We start from the raw sequence: 24,076 nt of genomic DNA, 5'->3' as shown, positions 1-24,076 counted from the left end.
GTCTAGGATACATGCCAGGGTTGTGGGCCAGATCCTCAGTGGGGTGTGTGCAACAGGCATCTACACATTGATGTTTCTCTCCCTCCCTTCTTTTCCCTTCTCTTTATAAATAAATAAAGAAAATCTGAAAACAACAATAACAACAACTTAGGCCCTGGCTGGTGTGTCTCAGAGGTTGAGTGCTGGCCTGCATTCCAAAGGGTCATTGGTTCGATTCCCAGTCAGTGTACCTGCTGCCTGCATTGCAGGCCAGGTCCCTGGTTTGGGGCCTTCGAGAGGCAGACAACTGATGTTCTCTCTCACATTGATGTTTCTCTCCCTCTCTTTCTTTGTCCCTTCCTCTCTCTCTCTCTGAAAATAAATAAATATTTTTTTAATGGACAAAGGACCTGAATAGACACATCTCCAAAGAGGAAAAACAGATGGCCAGTAGACATATGAAAAAGATGCTCAACATCACTAATCATTGAGAAATGTAAATTAAAACCACAATAAGGTACCATCTCACACCTGTCAGAATAGCGATCAACAACACATCAAAAAACAAGTGCTGGCAAGTATATGGAGAAAAGGGAACTCTTTTTCACTGTTGGTGGGGATGCAGATTGGTACAGCTACTGTGGAAAGCAGTACGGAGATACCTCAAAAAATTAAAAATGGGGGGTGTGCCCTCCCACTGTGGCCATGGTGGCCGCACGCCCCACTGTGGTGAGACCAGTGGAACAGCTCAGAGACCTGGCTCAGGCCCACATACAGCAGCTCAGTGAGGTGGCCAGCAAACATGATCAGTTTTTAATTCTGGCTTCTGCAGTTCTAGAAAAATTGAAACTCTTATGTAGAGAAGACAAACACTGTTCAAATCCATCAAATCTTGAACTTTACACACAGGCTATTTTGGACATGGCATACTTTGAGGAGAACAAGCTAGTAGATGAAGATTTCCCTTAAGACTTCACAAAAAGTAAAAGAGCTGATCACTTTTCTTTCAGAACCAAAAATTTTAGTTAATGAAAATAATACAAACCTCAAACACTGTGATTTGCTTGGGGACAAGCTCCTGAAATGTCTCTCTTGGCAATGAGGGGCCCTGCTTTATATGTATTGTCATTCTCTGACCAAAAGGAGAGAGTGGCTCATGAGAAAAATCTAGTTTGCTTAAAGAATACCTTGTTGATAGAATCAGTTACTTGCTACAGATGCTAGAGTATTGGTGTCCTACCCAATTAAATGAAAGAGTATCTTTCCAAGACCTAGACTCAGCTAAGTTATTGAGTGAAGGAATAATCAGTGACATCCATTTGCTGGCTATGAAGTACAGTGGAGAAATGTGTACTGGGGATTGAAGCATTGTGCAGATCCACAGCCAGAAAACCGGGAAGTGGGTACTGGTGTTTCTGGAGCAAGCTACACTACACACAAAGAACATTTGGATTTCTGAGAAGTAGGATAAAAAAATTTGAAAAAGTATGTACCTGTGTGTGAAGGACCCCTGAAGGAACAAGAATGGAATACAACAAATGCAAAACAAATTTTAAACTTCTTTCAGTATCTCACTAGTAAGTTTACCTAGTCCTTTTCAAATAAAAACAAAAAAAGATCCATGAAATGGAAATGTTCTAGAAAAGAAGATGTATTGACACTGAACTTAAGAATGTCTCACTACATAGCCCTGGCTGGTGTGGCTCAATGGATTGAGTGCTGGCCTGAGAACCAGAAGGTCGCCAGTTCAGTTCTCAGTCAGGGCACATGCCAGGGTTGTGGGCCAGATCTCCAGTTGGGGGCACACAAGAAGCAACCACACACTGATGTTCCTCTCCTCTTTCTCCCTCCCTTCCCCTCTCTTTAGATAAATAAAACCTTTAAAAAAATAAAGAGTGTCACACTATATAAAGATGTCTGGTGTGGTTACCCTTTTTGAAATGCCAACATCATATTTCCTTATATAGTCTTGAACCTATGAAGGAACAATTCTCTCATTTGTAAAATGGCATGTATGTTATTCTAACTCAGCCTGAACTACAGCTATCCTGTAACAATAATACTAAGGAGGAATCCAAGTCACCTTTACAGAAAAATTTTTTTTGTTACTTCAGTTTTTTTATTGTGTTAAAATGTAACAAAATTGACCATTTTAACTATCTTTAGATTATTTTTCTATCTCTGTACCATGAAGCTTGCTATGCTTCAAAGGTTAAAATCAAGCAAACTCATTGCTTTAGATATGTGCTACAGATATAAAAATTGGCAAAATTATGACAAATATTCAGATTACATTTCCAGAATAAGATAAATAGTGAAAGACTTCAAAAAATTTGAAATGGATTTTCTTTTTGACCCAGCAATCCCACTTCTGGGAGCATATCTGAAGGAAGCCAAAACACTAATTCAAAAGAACACAAGTAGCCCTATGTCCATTGCAGCATTATTTACAATTGCCAAGATACAGAAACAGCTCAAGTATCCATTAATAGATGAATGCTGCATCTATTGCTGATAAAACAATAATGGGACATTTACACAATGGAATTATACTCAACCATAAAAAAAAGTTTTACCCTTTGCAACAGTATGTATGGACCTGGAGAACAATATGCTAAGTGAAATAAGCCAGTCAGCAAAAGACAAATACATATGATTTTCCTGATATGTGGAACCTAATGAACAAAATGAACTAACAAGTAAAACAAAGACAGGCTCATAGATGGAGAACAGATAACAGCTAGTCAGTGGGAGAGGTTAGGGGGTGGAGGGATTGAGTAAAACAACAAAATAACTCATGGACATAGACAACAGTGTCATAATTGCTTAAAGGAAAGAGAGTATATGGGACTAAGTGCTAATGGAAAATATAATAAAGATTACATAAAAAAAGAAAAAAATGAAAATATTTCTCAATGTCAATGCCCCCCCCAAAAAAAACTCAACAGCAAAACCACAAATGACCCAGTTAAAAAAAAATGGATGAAGAACCTGAATCAACAGTTCTTCAAAGAGGACATACAGATGTCCTGCAGATATATGAAAAGATGCTCAACATCATTAATCATCAGAGAAATGCAAATGAAAGCCACAATAAAATACCATCACATACCTGTCAGAATGGCTATCATAAATAAATCAACAAACAACAAGTGCTGGCAAAGATGTAGAGAAAGGGGAACACTTTTGCACTGTTGGTGGGAATGAAGATTAGTACACCCACTTGGAAAGCAGTACAGAGAAACCTGGAAAAATTAAAAATAGATTTACCTTTTTCCCAGTGATTCCACTTCTGGGAATATATCAAGGAACCAAAAACACTAATTTGAAAGAATATTAGCATCCCTGTGTTCATTGCAACTTCATTTATAATTGCCAAGATACAGAAACAGCCCAAGTGTCCTTCAAAGATGAGTGGATAAAACAACTATATTAACACAATGGGATACTATTCAGCCATAAAAAGGAAGAAATTTTACCCTTTGCAGACCTGGAGAACATTATGCTAAGTGAAATAAGCCAGTCAGAAAAAGACAAATATGGTATGATTTCACTCATATGTGGAATCTAATGAACAAACCGAACTCTTAAGGAAAATGAGGACAGACTTATAAATGGAGAGCATAATGACAGGTGAGGGGGGAGGTAAGGGGGTAAAGAAATTGAGCAAAAAGGAAAAGGACCCATGGGCATGGACAACACTGTGGTGCTGGCTGGGGGGGAGGAGTATAAGGTGACTAAATGGTAATGGGAAAACACAATAAAGATTAAAATAAAAAACAAAAAAGAAATAATAAATAAATGTGATAAATCACATAAGCAAAATGAAAGATAAAAATCACCTTATCATATCAATAGATACTGAAAAGTCACTTAATATAATCCAGCACCCACTTATGATAAAAACTTTCAGCAAAGTGGGAATAGAGGGATCACACCTCAACATAAAAAAGACCATACACAAAAAACTTATAGCCAATGTCACAATCAATGGGCAAAAACTAAAAGTAGTTTCCTTAATCTAAGGAACAAGACAGGGATATCTGCTTTCACCACTTTTATTCAACATAGTAGTAGAAGCCCTAGCCACAGTGATAAGACAAGAAGAAATAAAAGGTATCCAAATTGTAAAAGAGGAAGTAAAAATGCCATTATTTGCAAATGACATCATATTGTACAAAGAAAATCCAATTGGCTCCACAAAAACAAATAAACAAACAAAAAAACTACTGGACGTAATAAATTAATTTGACAAAGTAGCAGGATACAAAATCAACACTCAGAAATTGATATTTATATACACCATTTTTCCTTTATACCTGTGTTCCTGTCTCTACATATATTTCTTCTTAACACAGTGTCTTTAACATCTCTTATAATGCTGATTTGGTAGTAATGAACACATTTAGCCTTTTTTTTTGGTCTGGAAAACTCTATTTCATCTTCAATTTTAAAGAACAGCCTTGCTGCCTAGAGTAGTCTTGGTTGCAGGTCCTTCCTTTTCATTACTTGGAATACTTCAGGCCAATCGCCTCTGGCCACAAGTGTTTCTGTTGAGAAATCAGCTGACAGTCAACTGGGAACTCCATGGTAGGTACCTAACTATTCCTCTCTTGCTGCCTTTAACATTCTCTTTTTGTCTTTTTTTTTTAAGGTTTTATTTATTTATTTTTAGAGAGGGGAGGGAGGGAGGGAGAGAGAGAGAGACAGACAGACAGACAGAGAGGGAGAGAGAGAGAAACATCAATGTGCGGTTGCTGGGGGGTTATGGCCTGCAACCCAGGAATGTACCCAGGTTGGGAATCGAACCTGGGACACTTTGGTTCCCAGCCCGCGCTCAATCCACTGAGCTACGCCAGCCAGGGCTTTCTCTTTGTCTTTAAATTTTGTCATTTTAATTATGATGTGTCTTGTTGTGAGTCTCTTTGGTTTGTCATGATTGGGACTCTCTGTGCTTCTTGAATTTGTGTGACTTTTTCCTTCACCAGGTTAGGGAAGATTTTCATCATTATTTTTTCTAGCAGTTTTTTTTTAAATACTTGCTCACTCTCTTCTCCGACTGGTATCCCTATGATGCAGATATTGTTACGTTTCATATTGTCCCAAAGGCCCTTTAAACTATCATCATTGTTTTTAAGTGTTTTTCTTCTTTGCTCTGATTGGGTGTTTTTTCTACTTTGTCTTCCAAATCACTGATTCAATTCTCTGCTTGGTCTAGCCTGCTTTTAATTCCTTCTAGTGTATTATTCATTGTAGATATTGCATCCTTCACTTCCAACTTGTTCTTATTCATAGTTTCTATGTCCTTTTTCATGTTGATGTAGTTACCATTGAGTTCCTTACAGTTCTCACTAAGTTCCTTGAGCATCCTTAAAACCATTACTTTGAACTCCATGTCTGATAAATTGCATGCCTCAATAGTTTTTATCTCTTTCTCTGGGCATTCCTCCTTTTCTTTCATTTTGGAGTGGTTTCTTTGTCTCCCAATTTTAGCTGACTTTTTGTGTGTGTGTCTACATATTAGACTTATCTGCTTTTACCCCCTGACTTCATGGGTGGCCTTATGAAGTAGAAGTCCTGTGGGACACAATGATGCAGTGTCTTTGGTCCTCTGAGCTGGATGTTCTAGGACTGTCCCTTGTGTGGGTTATATGGGTTCTCCTTTTGTATTCAGGTATTAATTTTTGTTGGCCTGTTTGTTGGTGGGATCTCTTCTATAGCTGACTTAAAAGCTCAAACCCAAGTACATTTTGTACAGGTGCTGACAGAACAAAACAACAACAACAACAACAACAACAATACAAAATAAAATCAAGGAAACCCTCCCAGCAACAACAGTAAAATCAATAATAAAAGAGTAGTGGTTTGTCTCACACCTCAGTTGTTCCTCCTGGCTTACTGGCATTGAAGTGTCGGACCACCTGGCCTCCAGCCACTGCTTTACCATGCTGTCCACCAAATTTTATCTGCTGATCACTGAATATTTGGCATGGACTCTATCTGAGCAAGCAGGTTACCATCTCACTTCTTGGCTCTAGCTGATTCATACCCAGGTCAGATGCCTGATGTTGTTAGAAAGACTGTGTTACTCTTTGGATGACCAGAGTTTGAGTTGGGAACACAAGTATACCTGCAGGAAGAGGAATCCCACCAACAAAGGAACCACCAACAGATACCAATGGAAGAAGGTGAAGGAGGGAGTGGAAGCCACACTAATCTCCATACAGGACTGATATGGAAATACAACTATATGGTGGAGAAATTACCCCGCCCAAAAAAAAAACCCCACAATGGAACAATAGTGAGAGAGGAGCCTCAACACCTTGTACACACAGAAGAACCAGCTTCAACAAAACCTGTCCACACTTGCAAAACAGAAGACAAGATGTGGTGGATGGAGTGACCCTCAGTTAAGCAGCTGGAGGGAAGGACCCACCAAAGAAAGATCCAACAACAATAAAAACACAAAGACAGCCCTGGCTGGCATAGCTCAGTGGATTGAGCGCAGGCTGGGAACCAAAGTGTCCCAGGTTCGATTCCCAGCCAGGGTACATTCCTGGGTTGCAGGCCATAATCCCCAGCAACCGCACATTGATGTTTCTCTCTCTCTCTCTCTCTCTCTCTCTATCTCCCTCCCTTCCCTCTCTAAAAAATAAAGAAATAAAATATTTAAAAAAAAACACAAAGACATACAGAGAGACAACACAAACGACAGCTCAAGACCACCAAGATCAGGAGATCAAGGAGACTGCACCACTGAATCTCACAGGTATTCTACCATAGAAGTTCACACCAGAAACCCAGGGAGACAGAACAGATCAATTTAAGAAGCAGAGGATTACAAGAAGAGTCCCACAAACAATGGGATGAAAAAGAAAAAAAACCAAATGAAAGGAAAGGAGGAAGCCTCAGAAAGAATACTAAATGAAAGAGAGGCAACTCAGCTATCAGATATTGAGTTCACAGCAATGGTTATGAGGAAGCTCAATAAGCTCACAGAGAAATGGCAGAAACTATAGAGAAATTACAATGAACTCACCTAAAACTATATCAACATGAAAAAAGAAATGGAAACTATCAACAAGGGCCAAGAGGAAATGAAGAATATAATTTCTGAACTGAAGAACACAGTAGAAGGAATCAAAAGCAGGATCGAAGAAGCAGAAGGTTGGATCAGCGAGCTAGAGGACAAAGTAGAAGAAAACACCCAGAAAGAGCAAGAAAAGGAAAAGAGGATCATAAAGAATGAACAGGATTAAGAGAAATGCAAAACAATATGAAATGTAATAATATCCATATAGTAGGGATACCAGAAGGAGAAGAAGAAGAGCAAGGGATAGAAAACCTGTTTGAAAAAGTAATGATGGCAAACTTCCCTAATTTGATGAGAGAAAAAGTCACACAAATCAAGGAAACACAGAGTGTCCCAATCAAGAAGAACCCAAAAAGGTACAATTCAAGACACATCATAATTAAAATGGGAAAATTCCAAGACAAAGAGATGATCCTAAAGACAGCAAGGGAAAAACAGGAAGTAACCTAAAAGGGAGCCCTGATAAAACTAGCAGCTGACTTCTCAATGGAAATGCTTCAAGCCAGAAGGCAATGGCAAGAAATACTACAAGTAATGAAAACCAAGGACCTACAATTGAGAATACTCTAACCAGCAAGGCACTAAGTTAAAATAGAATGCCAAATAAGGAGCTTCCTAGATAAAAGAAGCCTCAAAGAATATACCTCCTCCAAACCAGCTGGGCAAGAAATGCTGAAGGGTCTGCTCTGAGAACAGGAAAAAAAAGTGAGACAGAGGAACACAGTTATGAAAAAATGGCAATGAATAAGTATCTATTGGTAATAACCTTAAACATAAATGGATTAAATGCCCCAATCAAAAGACATAAAATAGCTGAATGGATAAGAAATCATGACCCATACATATGCTGCCTACAAGAGACGAACCTCAGACAAAAGACCTACACAGACTGAAAGTGAAGGGCTGGAAACAAATATTCCAAACAAATGGACAGGAAAAAAAAAGCTGGGATAGCAATACTCATGGAAGACTAAATAGACTTCAAAAAATAGGCCATTAAAGGAGACCAATAAGGTCACTTCATAATACTGAAGGGAAGAATCCATTAAGACATAAACATTGTAAATATATGCACCCAACATAAGATCACTCAAATACATGAACAAAATCTTGGAGGACTTCAAGAAAGATGTTGGCAACAACATAATTATAGTAGGGGATTTTGACACCCCACTGTCAAAAATAGAAAGATCTTCCAAACAAAATATCAACAAAGACATTGTGGCATTGAACAATGCCCTAGATCAAATGGGCTCAACTGATATGTATAGAGCCTTTCATCCCAAAGAAGCAAAAATACACATTCTTTTCAAATGCACATGGAACAGTTTCAATGATACACCACATGATAGGACACAAAACAAACCCTCAACAAATTCCAGAAAATTGAAAACATACCAAGCATTTTCTCTCACCATAAGGGACTGAAACTCGAAACCAACCCCAGGGAAAAAACTCAAAACATCCAAAATCATGGAGATTGAATAGCATGCTATTAAACAATGGATGGGTCAAGAATGAGATCAAGGAAGAAATCAAAAGGTTTCTGGAAACAAATGAAAATGAACTCACAACAAACCAGAACTTATGGGACACAGTGAAGGCAGTCCTGAAAGGGAAGTTCATATCAATACAGACATACCTAAAAAAAGATAGAAGCACTTCAAACAAACAGCCTAACCCTATGCCTACAGGAACTCAAGGAACAACAACAAACACAGCCCAGAGCAAGGAGAAAGAAGGAAGTAACCAAGATTATGACAGAATTAAATGACATAAAGTGCAAAGCACAATTCTATGGATCAATGAATCCAGGAGCTGGTTCTTTCAAAAGATAAACAAAATTGACAAGCCTTTAGGCAGGCTCCTCAAGAAAAAAAGAGAGAGGACCCAAATAAACACAATCAGAAATGAAAGAGGGGAGATTACAACTGACACCACAGAAATACAAAGGATAGTAAGAAATTGCTATGAAGAACTGTATGCCAAGAAATTTGAAAACCTAGGTGAAATGGACAAATTTCTAGAAAATATAATCTTCCAAAACTCAATGAAGAAGAAGCAGAAAGCCTGAACAGACCAATAACAACAGATGAAATTGAAGTGGTAATAAAAAAAAAAAAACTCCTGACACACAAAAGCCCTGGACCAATGACGTCACAGGAGAATTCTACAAAGCATTTAAGGAAGAGCTAACCCCTATCCTTCACAGACTATTCCAAAAAATTCAACATGAGGGAACTCTGCCAAATTCTTTTTATAAAGCCAGCATCATCCTAATCCCAAAACCATATAAAGACGCAATAAAGAAAGAAAACTTCAGGCCAATATCCCTGATGAACATAGATGCTAAAATCCTCAACGAAATATTGGGAAACCACATCCAACAATACATTAAAAAGATCATACACTATGACCAAGTAGGATTTAACCCTGGGATGCAAGGATGGTACAATATTCACAAATAAATAAATGTAATACATCACATAATCAAAACCAAACACAAAATTCCCATCTCATATCAGTAGATGTGGAAAAAGCATTTGATAAGGTATAGCACCCATTTATGATAAAAACACTCAGCAAAGTGGGAATAGAGGGAAAATTCCTCAACATAATAAAGACCATATATGAGAGACCCACAGCCAACATCCTACTCAATTGGCAAAAACTAAAATCTCTTCCACTAGGATCAGGAACAAGATAAGGTTGTTCATTCTCACCACTTCTATTCAACATAGTATTGGAAGATTTAGCCACAGCAGTCAGACAAGAAAAGGGAACAAGAGGCATCCAAATTGGAAAGGACGAATCAAAGCTGTCGTTGTTTGCACATGACATGATAGTGTACAAAGAAAATCCTATAGACTACACCCATAAACTGCTTGACCTAATAAATGAATTTGGCAAAACAGAGGGAAACAACATCAATATCCAGAAGTCGAAGGCATTTTTGTATACCAACAATGAAACATCAGAAAGAAAAATCAAGAAAAAAAACCCATTTGATATAGCAACATGAAAAATAAAATACCTAGCAGTAAACCTAACCAAGGAGGTAAAAGGCCTGTACTCAGAAAACTATACAACACTCAAAAAAAAAAAAAAAAAGAAATCAAGGGAGACACAAACAAATGGAAACATATACTATGTTCACAGATCGGAAGAATAAACATTATCAAAATGTTCATACTACCCAAAGCAATTTACAGAGTCAATGCAATACTTATTAAAGTACCAATGGCATACTTCACAGATATAGAACAAACACTTCAAAAAGTTATGTGGAACTGCAAAATACCCTGAATAGCTGGGGCAATTTTTCGAAAGAAGAGCAAAGTAGGAGGGATCACAATACTTGATACCAAACAGGATTACAAGGCCATTGTAATCAAAACAGCCTGGTACTGGCATACAAACAGACAGATAGACCAATGGAACAGAACAGAGAGCTTAAAATAAATCCAAGTCTCTACAGTCGATTAATATTTTACAAAAAGGGCAGCAGCATAAAATGGAGTAAAAGTAGTCTCTTCAACAAATGGTGTTGGGAGAGCAGGACAGCTACGTGCAAAATAATGAAACTTGAGTACCAACTTATACCATACACAAAAATAAATTCAAGGTGAATAAAAGATTTAAATATAAAGCACGACACCATTAATGTCCTAGAGGAGAACATAGGCAGGAAAATCTCAGATATTTCACGCAGCAATATTTGTACTGATATGTCCCCTAGAGCAAGGGACATAAAGAAAAGAAAAAACAAATGGGATCTCATAAATACAAAAGCTTCCGCATGGCTAAAGAAAACAGTATTAAAATAAAAAGAGAACCAATTGTATGGGAAAACATATTTGCCAATGATACCTCAGACAAGGATTTAGTCTCCAAAATATGTAAAGAATTAATATGAGTGTACTCTAAGAAGACAAGCAACCCAATTGAAAAATGGGCAAAGTGCTTGAACAGACACTTCTCCAAGGAGGACATACAGAGGATCTAGAGACACGTGAAATGATGCTCAATATTGCTAGCTATCAGAGAGATGAAGATAAACCATGAGATACCACTTCACACCAGTGAGAATGGCCATCATAAACAAAGCAACAAACAACAAGTGTTGGAGAGGTTGTGGAGAAAAGGGAAACATAGTGCACTGTTGGTGGGATTGCAGACTGGTGCAACCACTATGGAAAACAGTGTGGAATTTTCTCAGAAAACTAAAAATGGATCTGCCTTTTGTCCCAGCAATTCCACTGCTAAGATTATATCCTAAGAACCCCGAAACACCAATCCAAAAGAACCTATGCACCCCAATATTCATAGCAGCACAATTTACAATTGCCAAGTGCTGAAAGCAACCTAGGTGCCCATCAGTAAATGAATGGATCAAAATCTATGTTACATTTACACAATGGAATTCTATGGAATTCCTGCCCTTTGTGACAGCATGGATGGAACTGGTAAACATTATGCTAAGTGAAATAAGCCAGGCAATGAAATCCAAATGCCATATGACTCTCACTTTTAACTCAACAAAAGAAAAAAGCAAACAGAATATAACCAGAGACATTGAAAATAAGAACAATCTAACAATAGCCAGAGGGGATAGGGGTGGGGACAGTGGGGAGAAGGGTTTTCAGGAGCTACTATAAAAGACATTTGGACAAAACCAAGGGGGAAGGTGGAAGCAAGGGAAGGAGGTGGGTTTGCCTGGGGTTGTGGGAAGTGGTGGGAGGTAAGTGCAGACAACTGTAATTGAACAATAAAATAATTTAAAAATAAATAAAATAATAAAATAAATAATAATAATAAAATAGTAAAGAATAATAAAAGGGGAAATAGAAATAGAACAGTAAGAGAAAAAAATATGAGAAGTCCAAAGGAAAGAAAAGTGTTTATAATAGTAGAGAAGGAAGAGAAACAAGAAGTGTAAGGAATAAAAAAGAGGAAAATGGCAATAAAAAGCAAACAGAAATAATTAAAAAATAAGAAAAGGAAAAAGAAGGACAAATAGAGGAAAAAGGGAAAGAGTAAAATAAGAGATACGAAAGAAAAAATAAAAATAGAAGAAAAGGAAAAAATAATAAAAAGGCTGCACAGTTTTTAAAATTATGTAAATGATGAAAAAGAATAATGTGGAATTTGTCTCAGCAGAGCTTAGTGCCTGTCTGCTTGGATCTCCCTTTGGATATGGGCCTTATGTTGTCTGAAACTGGCATAAGCCACTGTCAGATGCTCTCCACAGGTAGTCCTTTGCAGCTTGTTTGAACCTATAGGCAATCTACAGTTTGTAGCTGCCTATAAGCAGCTACAAACTGTAGCTGCTTGTTTGCACATGAGATGGACCAAGCTGCACTGCAACTTGGGCTTGGTTGCACATGAGATGGACCAAGCTGCACTGCAAGGCAGGCTTTTATCAACACTGGGCCTAGAGATGGATCAGGAAAAGTCCCAAGGCATGAAGGGATCTGCCCTCTGCCTGCCTCTGCCTTACTGGCCTGCTGTCAGTCTCAGTCACTGACCTGACTGTTTCTGAGAGGGCTTCTGGCAGAATTGGAAGGATGGGACACCTGGATCTCCTGTGGGGGGTTGCCATTCAGATGTGAGGGAACGCAGTGGATTTGTTCCTCTGCCCTTGAGCCACACATCTGAGTCTGTCCTAGATTATTTACCTGAACTTGGCAGGGGAGAGCCCCTAGTAGGGAAGTGAATGGGGCCTCCAGAGCTCAGAATTTGGGTCTGCCCAAAACCAGGAAAGTGCCTCTATGGCTCTCCTGTGAGGGGGAAGCACCATTCCAGTTCTCAAGAATGTGTATGGAGTGGCCATGCCCCAACACCAATCTCTAACACACCTGAGTCTGCCTAAGTTGATGTCTTTTCAGCAAGGGTTAAGATGCTTGGTGGGAGGGGAAAAGTTGGAGTGTGGTCAAGCAGGATTCCAGAGGGTGGGGTGTTTTCACCTGAGCGGGGCTTGCTCTTCTTGAGAAAAATGGCTGCTGCAGTATCAGGATCACAGGGATTTTGGCACAGGGATCCCATCATCTGCTCCCCAATGTCTCTCCACAATGCTTGCCACTCCAGATTCTTCTCAGGCAAATCCAGTACACACTGACCTCCCTTCACTGGAGCCCAGGATGAGTGGCTGTGAATGAATAACCTGTGTGTCTCAAACTCTGATTCTCCCCCAGCAGACAGAAACCCTGCTGCCTTTAACCACTGGATGCTGTGTGGGTGGCTGATCCCAGCTCTGGTCATCCATGCCTCGGGAGCTCATTCTGGGATCCAGGCTTCACTCCTCTCAGGGGGAAATTCCCACAGCCATGCCATAATTTCAGCCTGCTGCCCATGGGAGCAGGCCTGGACCCGTTCAGGTCCCTGCCTTTCCTACCAGTGTCAGGGTGGTTTATGCTGGTCCTTTGTTCAAAGTCTCTTCCTCATGTAGTATTTGGTTTGTTATTTCAGGTGGTTGTTCCCCTCTTTAGTTTTATTTCCAGTTTGGTTCTGGGAGAAGATGTGAGAAAGATCCTTCAACTCTGCTGCCATCTTGCACCCTCCCCATTTCTTCTTTTTTGAAATGATTTTATTGGTTTTATTTTCAGAGAGGGAAAGGGGGAAGGGAGGGAGAAAGAGAAGGAGAGAAACATCAATGGTGGGTGCCTCTTGACCACCCCCCTACTGGGGACATGGCCTGCAACTCAGGCATGTGCCCCAACTGGAAATTGAACCAGCAATTCTTTGGTTCGCAGGCTGGCACTCAATCCACTGAGCCACACCAGCCAGGGCCCTTCTCGACTAACATTTGTTAGTATAAAGTGTTTTCATTCTAAATTATCATGCCTAAATTCACTGTTCTTTTCTCAGTGTGATCAAAGAGTTTCTATACTGAAGAGTATAGGATCTAAGGATATCATCTCTGTTTTGTATGGTGGAGACTCATCCCATTGGAAATTATTATATATTAAAGGGGTACCACAAACATGACATACTTTATAGCAAATATATTTGGGTCTAAGCTCTGAGAGTATACAGAAGATTCTTTAAGTAAAAATGGCTCTTTTTATTTTGAGACGGAGTACTTTCCAACAAAATATGCAGCTTTGTGATGCGTACACAAGTCTTCTGGTAGAGAAAGGCACTCTTCCATGGCCATCTACTATAGTCAGTCTAACTTGTTGATCAACCAAGAGACAGGTCCTCACCAAATTACCTGGAAATCTAATGACCTAATAGTTTTTATTTCTAATTGGCATGGCCTAAATATCATGTTCATATGCCAATTATGACACTCTTCAAGCACTTGTCTCATTCCTATCATACCAACATGAGCTGCTTTCATTATTTTGTGAGTTTTTTAAATTAAATTTATTGGGGAGACATTAGTTAATAAAATTATATAGGTTTTAAGTGTACAATTCAATGATATGTCATCTGTATATTGCATTGTGTGCCCACCACTCAAAGTCAAATTTCTTCCATCACCATATATTTAACTCCTTTTAACCTTTAAATGCAACCCCTTTCTCTCTGGTAACCACCAAACTATTGTCTGTGTGTATGAATTTTTGTTTATTTGTTGCTTGCAGTTTTATGTCTCATATATGAATGAAATCATGTAGTTCTTGACATTTTCTGTCTGACTTATTTCATACTACTTAGTCATAAGAAAAGATGAAATACTGCCATTTGCAATAATATGGATTTTAAGAATATCATTCTAAGAGAAATTTTGTGAGCTTTTCATCTTGATTTCTCCTTCAGATTCCCATTTAAAAACATATACATCAGCCCTGGATGGCGTAGCTCAGTGGATTGAGCGCGGGCTGAGAACCAAAGTGTAGCAGGTTCTATTCCCAGTCAGGGTACATGCCTGGGTTACAGGTCATGACGCCCAGCAACCGCACATTGATGTTTCCCTCTCTTTCTCCCTCCCTTCCCTCTCTAAAAATAAATAAATAAAATCTTAAAAAAACACATAAATCAATAGAATATGTTCATTAATTTTATTTGTGTTTTTCTTTTTTCTATATTATTAATGCCAAAATTCCTGGAGTTGAAAACCTACAGGCACTGTATTATTGAAAACTGTGCTCAAACTTTTACTTGGTTAAAAACCATAGTCATTTAGGATTCCATCTCATCTGATATGGAAATTACAGAGAAGATTCCTAAGTGGCTGACTCTATGGCAGGCATATATGGGAAGCCAAAGAGGGTAAGTGAACAATGATGAAGCAATGGCTGTAGATTTTTTTAAAAGGGTGGAAACAAGGTTTGAATATTTCATTTCTAAAACTTGTAATTCAGGTGAGTAGCATTTTAAATCTTGTTTAATAGCATGTTATCTGCCAGAAGTATGAGTACCTTTGGAGACAGGGTTCCTAATGCATAAATGGACTCAAGGTTTATGATCAGAAGGACACTCAGCACTTCAGTGTGGAATATCTTATATCAGTAAGGATCATTTGATTGGGACCAAGGAACAAAGACTTAATACAGCTAGTTGTGGAAGGAAAGTGGCTATAAGGATACATGTGAAGTCAGGCTTCAAACCCCATCCTTCAAGCCTGGGTGAGGCTTGAAGCAAAGAGACTAGAATTTCTGATCTTGAGATCCTTATAACTCTCTCAAACCCAAATCTGCTCTTCATTTCCAGCATCCACTGTGTCTGAACCTATGTCTCTTCCTTAAGAGTCTGTTTTCCATCTGACCCTACTGCACCTTTGTGAGCCTCTGTCTCAGCTTACCTTCTGTTCATAAAAGGAGCTGACCTTAATATGGTAATTGGCTCTGCTCCAAAGGCCTGTCATTCTGTGCAACATCTCTGAATGGAACATAGCCAGGTCCCCAGAGGAACTGTCTCTATTCAGTGTCTAAATGCCAACAATTCCTAGCAATCCAGTCCAAGATGTACATGAGAAGCTGATGGAGTTGGTAAACAGACAGGAACACATGGAGGTGGTTTGGGGAAGAAGTTGGAAACAAGGACTTTGTGTTCCAATCCTGGACCTTCTTCATCTCTTTTATACTTAATCTAAAAGTGTAACAAGAGTAATAGTAACACTTACTACATGTACTAATAATGAAAGCACATTTATCACCATCTGGCACATAAAAAGTATCAAGAACTGTGGAGCATCACTTATACCTGTGTATAGCTATGGCCACAAAACAAGAACATTTTTCAAATTAAGAACACCAACTTCCTATTCTTCCTTTTTACTTCATAGTTAGTACCAGGAATCTACTTAGAATTCAGTCACTTACATACATGTAATTATAGGTAATTTCCCATCATTATTGTTTACCTTAGTTTTGTATTTTCATGGAATTCAAGATGTTGGCTTTTTCACAATAAAGTGTGAAGCTTCTCCCATGCCCTTTGGAAGACTGTGTCGAAAGCTTTAAAATTGACCTTGAACCCAAGGAAAACAGCCTGTGATGGTGGTTTATATGTGACCCAAATAGATATCCTAGGCAGTGGAGCACCCATTTTTTAGATATATTTTATTGATTATGTTTATAGTTGTCCCATTTGCTTCCCCTTTATTCCTCTCCACCCTGTACTCCCCCCCCCTTCCACCCTTATTCCCCCTCTTAGCTCATGTCCATGGGTCATACACATAAGTTCTTTGGCTTCTCCATTTCCTATACTATTCTTAAACTCTCCCTGTCTATTTTGTACCTACCATTTATACTTCGTATTCCCTGTACCTTTTCCCCCCACTCTCCCCCCTCTCCCTCCCCACGATAACCCTCCATGTGATCTCCATTTCTCTGGCTCTGTTCCTGTTCCAATTGTTTGCTTAGTGTGTTTTTGTTTGTTTAGGTTCAGTTGTTGATAGTTGTGAGTTTGTTGTCATTTTACTGTTCATATTTTTAAGTATATTCTATTGATTATACTATTACAGTTTTCACAATTTTCTCCCTTTACCGGCCTCTGCCCTGCACCCTCCAGCATTCCAACCTCCTTAGTTCATGTTTATGGGTTGTACATATAAATTATTTGACTTCTCTATTTCTTATACCATTCTTCACCTCTCCCCATCTATTTTATGCCTACCAATTATGCTTCTTATTCCCTGTACATTCCCCCCTATTCTTCCCCTCCCCCTCCCCACTGAAAACCCTCCATGCAATGTCCATTTCTCTGATTCTGTTCCTCTTCTAGTTGTTTGCTTAGTATTTGCTTTCATTGTTGTTTTTGTTTTTAGGTTCGGTTGTTGATAGTTGTGTTTGTTGTCATTTTACTGTTTATAGTTTTTTATCTTCTTCAATAACTTAGATAAGTGCATTTAACATTTCATATAATAAGGGCTTGGTGATAATGAACTCCTTTAACTTGATCTTTTCTGAGAAGCAGTTTATCTGCCCTTCCATTCTAAATGATAGCTTTGCTGGATATAGTAATCTTGGATGTAGGTCTTTGCCTTTCATGACTTTGGATACCTCTTTCCAGTTTCTTTTTTCCTGTAAGGTTTCTTTTGAGAAATCAGCTGATAGTCTTATGGGCACTCCTTTGTAGTTATCTCTCTCCTTTCCTCTTGTTGCTTTTAAGATTCTCTCTTTATCTTTAATCTTGGGTAATTTAATGATGATGTGCCTTGGTGTGTTCCTCTTTGGGTCCAATTTCTTTAGGACTCTCTGGGCTACCTGGACTTCCTGGAAGTCTATTTCCTTGGCCATATTGGGGCAGTTTTCCTTCATTATTTATTCAAATAAGTTTTCAATTTGTTGCTCTTGTTCTCATTCTGGTACCCCTATGATTTTGATGTTAGAGCATTTAAAGTTATCCCAGAGTTTCCTAAGCTTTTCCTAATTTTTAAAAATTCTGGTTTCTTCATTCTGTTCTGGTTGGATATTTATTTCTTCCTTTTGTTCCAAATCATTGATTTGAGTCCTGGTTTCCTTCCCTTTACTGTATATTTTGCTTTGTTTCGCTTTGGGTAGCCTTCATTTGTTCTTTCATTTTTTGACTAAACTCAATCAGTTCTATGAGAGCCTTGATTACCAATATTTTGAATTCCACATCACGTAGGTTGGTTATCTCCTCATCGCTTAGCTTTTTTTCTGGTGTTTCTTCCGTTGTTTCATTTGGGCCATATTTCTTTGTCTCGGCGCACCTGTCTGGTTGGTCTGGTTGACTGTTTCTTTAATTCCTTGGTTGTCAGAGTTCCATGCAGTTTGATTTCCTGGCACTTCTGGTTGTTTATTGTTTTTAGTTTGGTTGTTATCCTCTTTTTTGTCATGCCAGGAAGCAAAGGATTTCGACCTACACCTCTGTCTTGGCTGGAGCTCCACCTTTTCCCATATTTTTGAACTTCTTCTTTTTCTTAGATAAGTCCCTTTAACATTTCATATAATACGGGTTTGGTGATGATGAACTCCTTTAACTTGACCTTATCTGGGAAGCACTTTATCTGCCCTCCCATTCTAAATGATAGCTTTGCTTGATAGAGTAATCTTGGATGTAGGTCCTTGCCTTTCATGACTTCAAATACTTTTTTCTAGCCTCTTCTTGCTTGTAAGGCTTCTTTTGAGATATCAGCTGATCATCTGATGGGAACTCCTTTTTAGGTAACTGTCTCCTTTTCTCTTGCTGCTTTTAAGATTCTCTCCTCACCTTTAATCTTGGCTAATGTAATTATGATGTGCTTTGGTGTGTGCTTCCTTGGGTCCAACTTCTTTGGGACTCTATGAGCTTCCTGGACTTCCTGGAAGTCTATTTCCTTTGCCAGATTGGGGAAGTTCTCCTGCATCATTTTTTCAAATAAGTTTTCACTTTCTTGCTCTTCCTCTTCCTCTTCTGGCACCACTATGATTTGGATGTTGGAATGTTTAAAGATGTCCTGGAGGTTCCTAGGCCTCTCCTCATTTTTTTGGATTCTTGTTTCTTCATTCTGTTCTGGTTGAATGTTTATTTCTTCTTTCTGGTTCAAACCATTGATTTGAGTCCTGGTGTCCTTCCCATCACTGTTGGTTCCCTGTGCATTTTTCTTTATTTCACTTTTCATAAGCTTCACTTTTCCCTCTGTTTTGTGACCATGCTCAACCATTTCTGTGAGCATCCTGATTACCAGTGTTTTGAACTGTGCATCTGATAGGTTGGCTATCTCTTCATAACTTAGCTGTATTTTTCTGGAGCTTTGATCTGTTCTTTCATTTGGACAATATGTTTTTGTCTTGGTAAGCCTGTCATGGTATAAGGGGGTGGAGCCTTAGGTATTTGCCAGGGTGGGGCAACCCACATTGCTGTGTTGTGGCACTGTATGTGGGGGAATGGTGCAAGAGGGAACAGTGCCACTCACTCTGTTCTCACTGGCTTTCAGTCACTTCCCCCACTACCAACAAGCAAATTGGATGCTTCTGGTGCTGATTCCCAAGTTGGTGGGTTTGTATACATCCAATGCCCTGTGGGTCTCTCCAATGAACTCTCCTTTGAGGCTGGGAGTGTCTTGTGTCACTGCAACCCCTAAAGGTTTTTTCAGTCAGAGGTTTTGAGGCTTTATTTCCCCATTCTGGAACCCTGGGTTGAGCAGTCTGTCTCACTCCCCTGTTTTTCCTCCTAGTTTATTTGCATGCAAATGGACTGCCCGGCATGCCAGCCACCACCTTACCTCCCCAGATCCTCTAGCTGCCACCTAGCCATGCATCCTCTCCACCCCAGCTGCCTGTCTCTGCACCTCCTACTGATCTGGATAAATGTTTCTTAACCTCCTTGGTTGTCAGATTTCCACACATTTCCATTTTCTGGCAGTTCTGGTTGTTTTTGTTTTTAAATTTGTTGTTGTCCTTCTTTTGGTTGTTTGAGGAGGCATAGTGTATCTACCTATGCCTCCATCTTGGCTGGAAGTCCTTGCACCCTTTCTTCCACATGCCAACATCTTAGTCACATTCACAAATAATTCCACTAATTACTACAACTTTAATCAGATTTTTATGTTGATGAAATAATAAAGCTTCAGTTTATAGGTATATAGGTAAGTTGTGGATCTCCTTGAACTTTGTGTGTGTGTGAGCACAATTTTTAACCTTATTTCTATTGTTGATACTAACATAGGTATCCCCATTTTTTCCCTTGAGAGCAATTTTTAATTGAGATTCAACTTAAACAAAATTCACTATTTTAATATGTACAAAGTTTTTAGTGTATTCACAATGTTGTGCAATCATCACCAGTATCTAAATTGAGAACATTTCTATCTTTTTAAAAAGAAACTTTTACCTGTTAGCAGTCATTCCCAATTCCTACTCCTCTTGTTCCCTAGAAACCATTCATTTACTTTCTGTCCTTATGGATTTACCTAGTCTGGACATTTTATATAAGTGTAATCATACAACATATAGTCTTTTGTATCTGGATTCTTTCATTTAGCATATTGCTTTCAAAGTTAATCTATGCTGTAGTATGTATCAATACTGCAATCATTTTTGTGGCTGAATAATATTCCATTGTTCAAATGTAGCACATTTTGCTACCCATTCATCACTTGATGGACATTTGGAGTCTTCCCACTTTATAGCTATGGTAAATATTGTTTAATTTTTTGTGTGTGAATACAGTGTATTCTTCTCCCTCTGGTATTGGGAAAGTAGGCTATTATTTTCAAGGCTACCCTGAGCTGCATGGTGAGGCATGTGTGTACAGTAACTTGAGACACCAGAAAACTTGCTTTTCTTTCTGAGAATCATCTGTTTTTCTTACATAAGTGCTCCTCATCCTGCTGAAAGCCTTTCATTAGTTTTGAGATTTCCTAAAAGGTCAGTTCTAATAGTTTTTGCTGGTTTATCATTATTTTTTGAAGGGGAAAATTCTGGTGTTCCATTTTATGCTGATATCCAACATCAAGCATTAAATAAAAATAATTCCTATCTTCCTGGGGAAGATTTAGTGATTGGCAAGTTAAAGAAATCAATTTTTTTGTCTTCAGGATGCAAATGCTCTAAGCATCATAATCCTTTTTCCTGTGGTGATGGTATAAGCCCACAGAGAACAGTCTTTATCAGCTGACATACAACACCTGGAAAGGGATAATAAGTATGACCAGCATGAGAAGCCCTGAAGCTCAACTTTGAGCAAGAAGAAGGTGTGCCAGCCACTTACTCCAGAACATAGGCTATTACTGGGGCCCAGCTGACTCTAAGCCTCTGAGGAAACTACTGAGTCTTAGAGTTGGCACCATTAATGAATGAATTTCAAGCAAAGAACTAAAGCCATGCCATTAAGTCAGACATGCAAAGCCACATAGCAACTCTGTGGGAATGATAAAGTATACATTTTGGAACTATGTTCACATCAATAGTATCCAAGGAATGTATCTGAAATCAGCACTTGGCTGAAAATGTATAAAACTAAAAATGTTCTTTAGGTTTTGTTTGTTTGTTTGTTTAGTTGTTGATAGTTGTGGGTTTGTTGTCATTTTGCTGTGCATATTTTTTATCTTCTTTTTCTTAGGTAAGTCTTTTAACATTTCATATAATAAGGGCTTGGTGATGATGAACTCCTTTAACTTTACCTTATCTGAGAAGCACTTTATCTGCCCTTCCATTCTAAATGATAACTTTACTGAATAGAGTAATCTAGGTTGTAGTTACAGAATCATGGAAATGGAGATCACGTGGAGGGTTATCAGCAGGGAGGGGATTGGGGGAGAATGGGGAAAATGGTACAGGGAATAAGAAGCATAATTGGTAGGCACACAATAGACTGGGGGAGGTTAAGAATGGTATAGGAAATAGAGAAGCCAAAGAACTTATATGTATGACCCATGGACATGAACTAAGTGAGGGAATGCTGAAGGCAGGTGGGGTGGGTCAGGGCAGAGAGTAGGGAAAGGGGAGAGGAAAAATGGGTCAACTGTAATAACGTAATCAATTAAATATACTTTAAATAACTTCAAAATGTTGAGGGGATTTCTCTGGAATACCCTGAACTAAATTTAAGGACCAGGGGTCCAAAGTTCTTCTTGGCTTAAGATTCTTTGAAAGTGAATTAAACAACCAGAAACTATAAGAAAAACCAGAAAGCTGTCCAAGTGTATTGCATGATTTTGGGCAGCCGATGCACTGAACATAGGATTGGCATTGGACCTATAGTGACAATATAACCCAGCAACTCACTTGACCTAATAGTACTCAGTATTTAGGTAGTCTTCACAATTTAGTATTATTTTTTGATGTTTAAACTTTAGAATCAACCCTTAGACAAAGCATGAATGACTTGACCTGGTTACAGAACAGAATATAATGTTATTACTTTTGCCAAGACAAAAGGTGAAGGGTAGCAGCAGGTAGGAGAGAGTGAAGGAAAAGCCTGAGAGCCAATATCTTTATTTCAAAGAGTGGGAGTTAATAGATACTGTTAAGAAAAAATATGATGAAGAATTTTTATCTATAAAGAAAAACATAATGAAATATTACCATTAAGAAGGGGCTTGGTACTTTAATAGGTATTGCCTTGAATCTGTAAATTGCTTTGGGTAGTATGGGCATTTTGATGATGCTAATTCTTCCAATCCATGGACACAGTATATGTTTCCATTTGTTGGTGTCTTCCTTGATTTCTTCAGTTTTGTGTAGTTTTCTGAGTACAGGTCTTTTGCCTCCTTGGTTAGGTTTATTCCTAGGTATTTTATTTTTCTTGTTGCTATATCAAATGGGATTTTTTTTCTTGATCTGCTTCTCATGTTTCATTGTTGGTATACAAAAATGTCTTTGATTTCTGTATATTCACTTTGTATCCTGCTGTTTTGCCAAATTCATTTATTAGGTTGAATGGTTTTTTGGCGGAGTCTATTGGATTTTCTATGTACTCTGTTAAAAAATAAAAAAAAATGGGGTTATTAACTTAAATCACCATAGTTTATAAAGTCAATAATATAATTACAATATCATAATATCTAAAATTAATAAATTGAAAAATGAAAGAATAGATTTAAAATTAAGTTATAAAATAGACACTAGATGAACTAAAAATAGAAGTAATGACTAGGTTGTGGAGCTGGGGTTGTACAGCAATAGCTACTTTCTTAACTATGAATAAAATGTGGAAATATGTTGTAAAAATTAATAAAACAGAAAGGTTTACAGTGGGAAAGACACCCACTTCTAGCTATTTATTTTACCAGTGATATTTTGATAATTTATAATATAAATTAAAAATACAAAATTAAAGTAAACAATAGGATTAAATACAAATTGTAAATTTACACAATAAGGATACCATACATTAATGGAAATGAGTAATATACAACTACATCCAAAACATGGATGACTCTCCAAAACAATGTTCAGTCAAAGAAACCAGACACAAAAAAGCACAACTTGTATTATTCCACTTATATAAAGTATGAGAACAAGCAAAACTCATCTATACTGCTAGAAGCCAGAAAAGTTGTTATCCTTGGGGGCATGTAGGGACAGAAAAGAGGACAAAAAAAGTATTTTATGTATGGGATGTGCTGTTTCATGATCTGGTTGTCAAATTACCAAATGCATTGTTGGTTGAGCACAAAATAGTTATGTTTATTTTTGTAAGTATGTTATACATTAATAAAAACTTATTAATAATAACAATGATAAGAATAAGAATAACAGATAATACTTAAATGATGCTTAATATGTACCAGGTACTGTTCTAAGTGATTTTACATTCATTAATTCATACAGGTCTTTCTAGATATACCTACTGACACCCATTCTTTGCTCTCACCATTCTCTTTCCCTGGAACGCCTCTAACTTCATCTTCACATGGCTGCCTCCTTCCTGCTTCTCAGCTCTAAGCCCAGTCTCAACAACACTGCTCTATTTTAAATTATTAAAACTTATAATAACTAGAAAGTTTTCCTTTTTGTTTTTTTATTGATAGTTTGCTGCTTACCCCAATTAGAATATAAGCTCCATGAATACAAAGATCTTATATCTCTTCCCCACTTCTGTATTTTAGAGCCTAGAACAATACCTGTACCTAGTAGAGCTATTGTTCAATAAATATGCTCAATA

The 24,076-nt window shown here is 38.1% G+C and overlaps 1 pseudogene; it reads left to right on the top strand.

The window, feature by feature from the left end:
• The first annotated feature begins 684 nt into the window (after window positions 1–684).
• On the top strand, window positions 685–1,660 carry LOC114505539 (annotated as a pseudogene).
• The last annotated feature ends 22,416 nt before the right edge of the window (window positions 1,661–24,076 follow it).

This window comes from Phyllostomus discolor, chromosome X (genome assembly GCF_004126475.2).
Source record: "Phyllostomus discolor isolate MPI-MPIP mPhyDis1 chromosome X, mPhyDis1.pri.v3, whole genome shotgun sequence".
In the NCBI taxonomy this organism is placed as follows: Eukaryota; Metazoa; Chordata; class Mammalia; order Chiroptera; family Phyllostomidae; genus Phyllostomus; species Phyllostomus discolor.
This window is presented reverse-complemented; position numbering and strand designations above follow the sequence as displayed.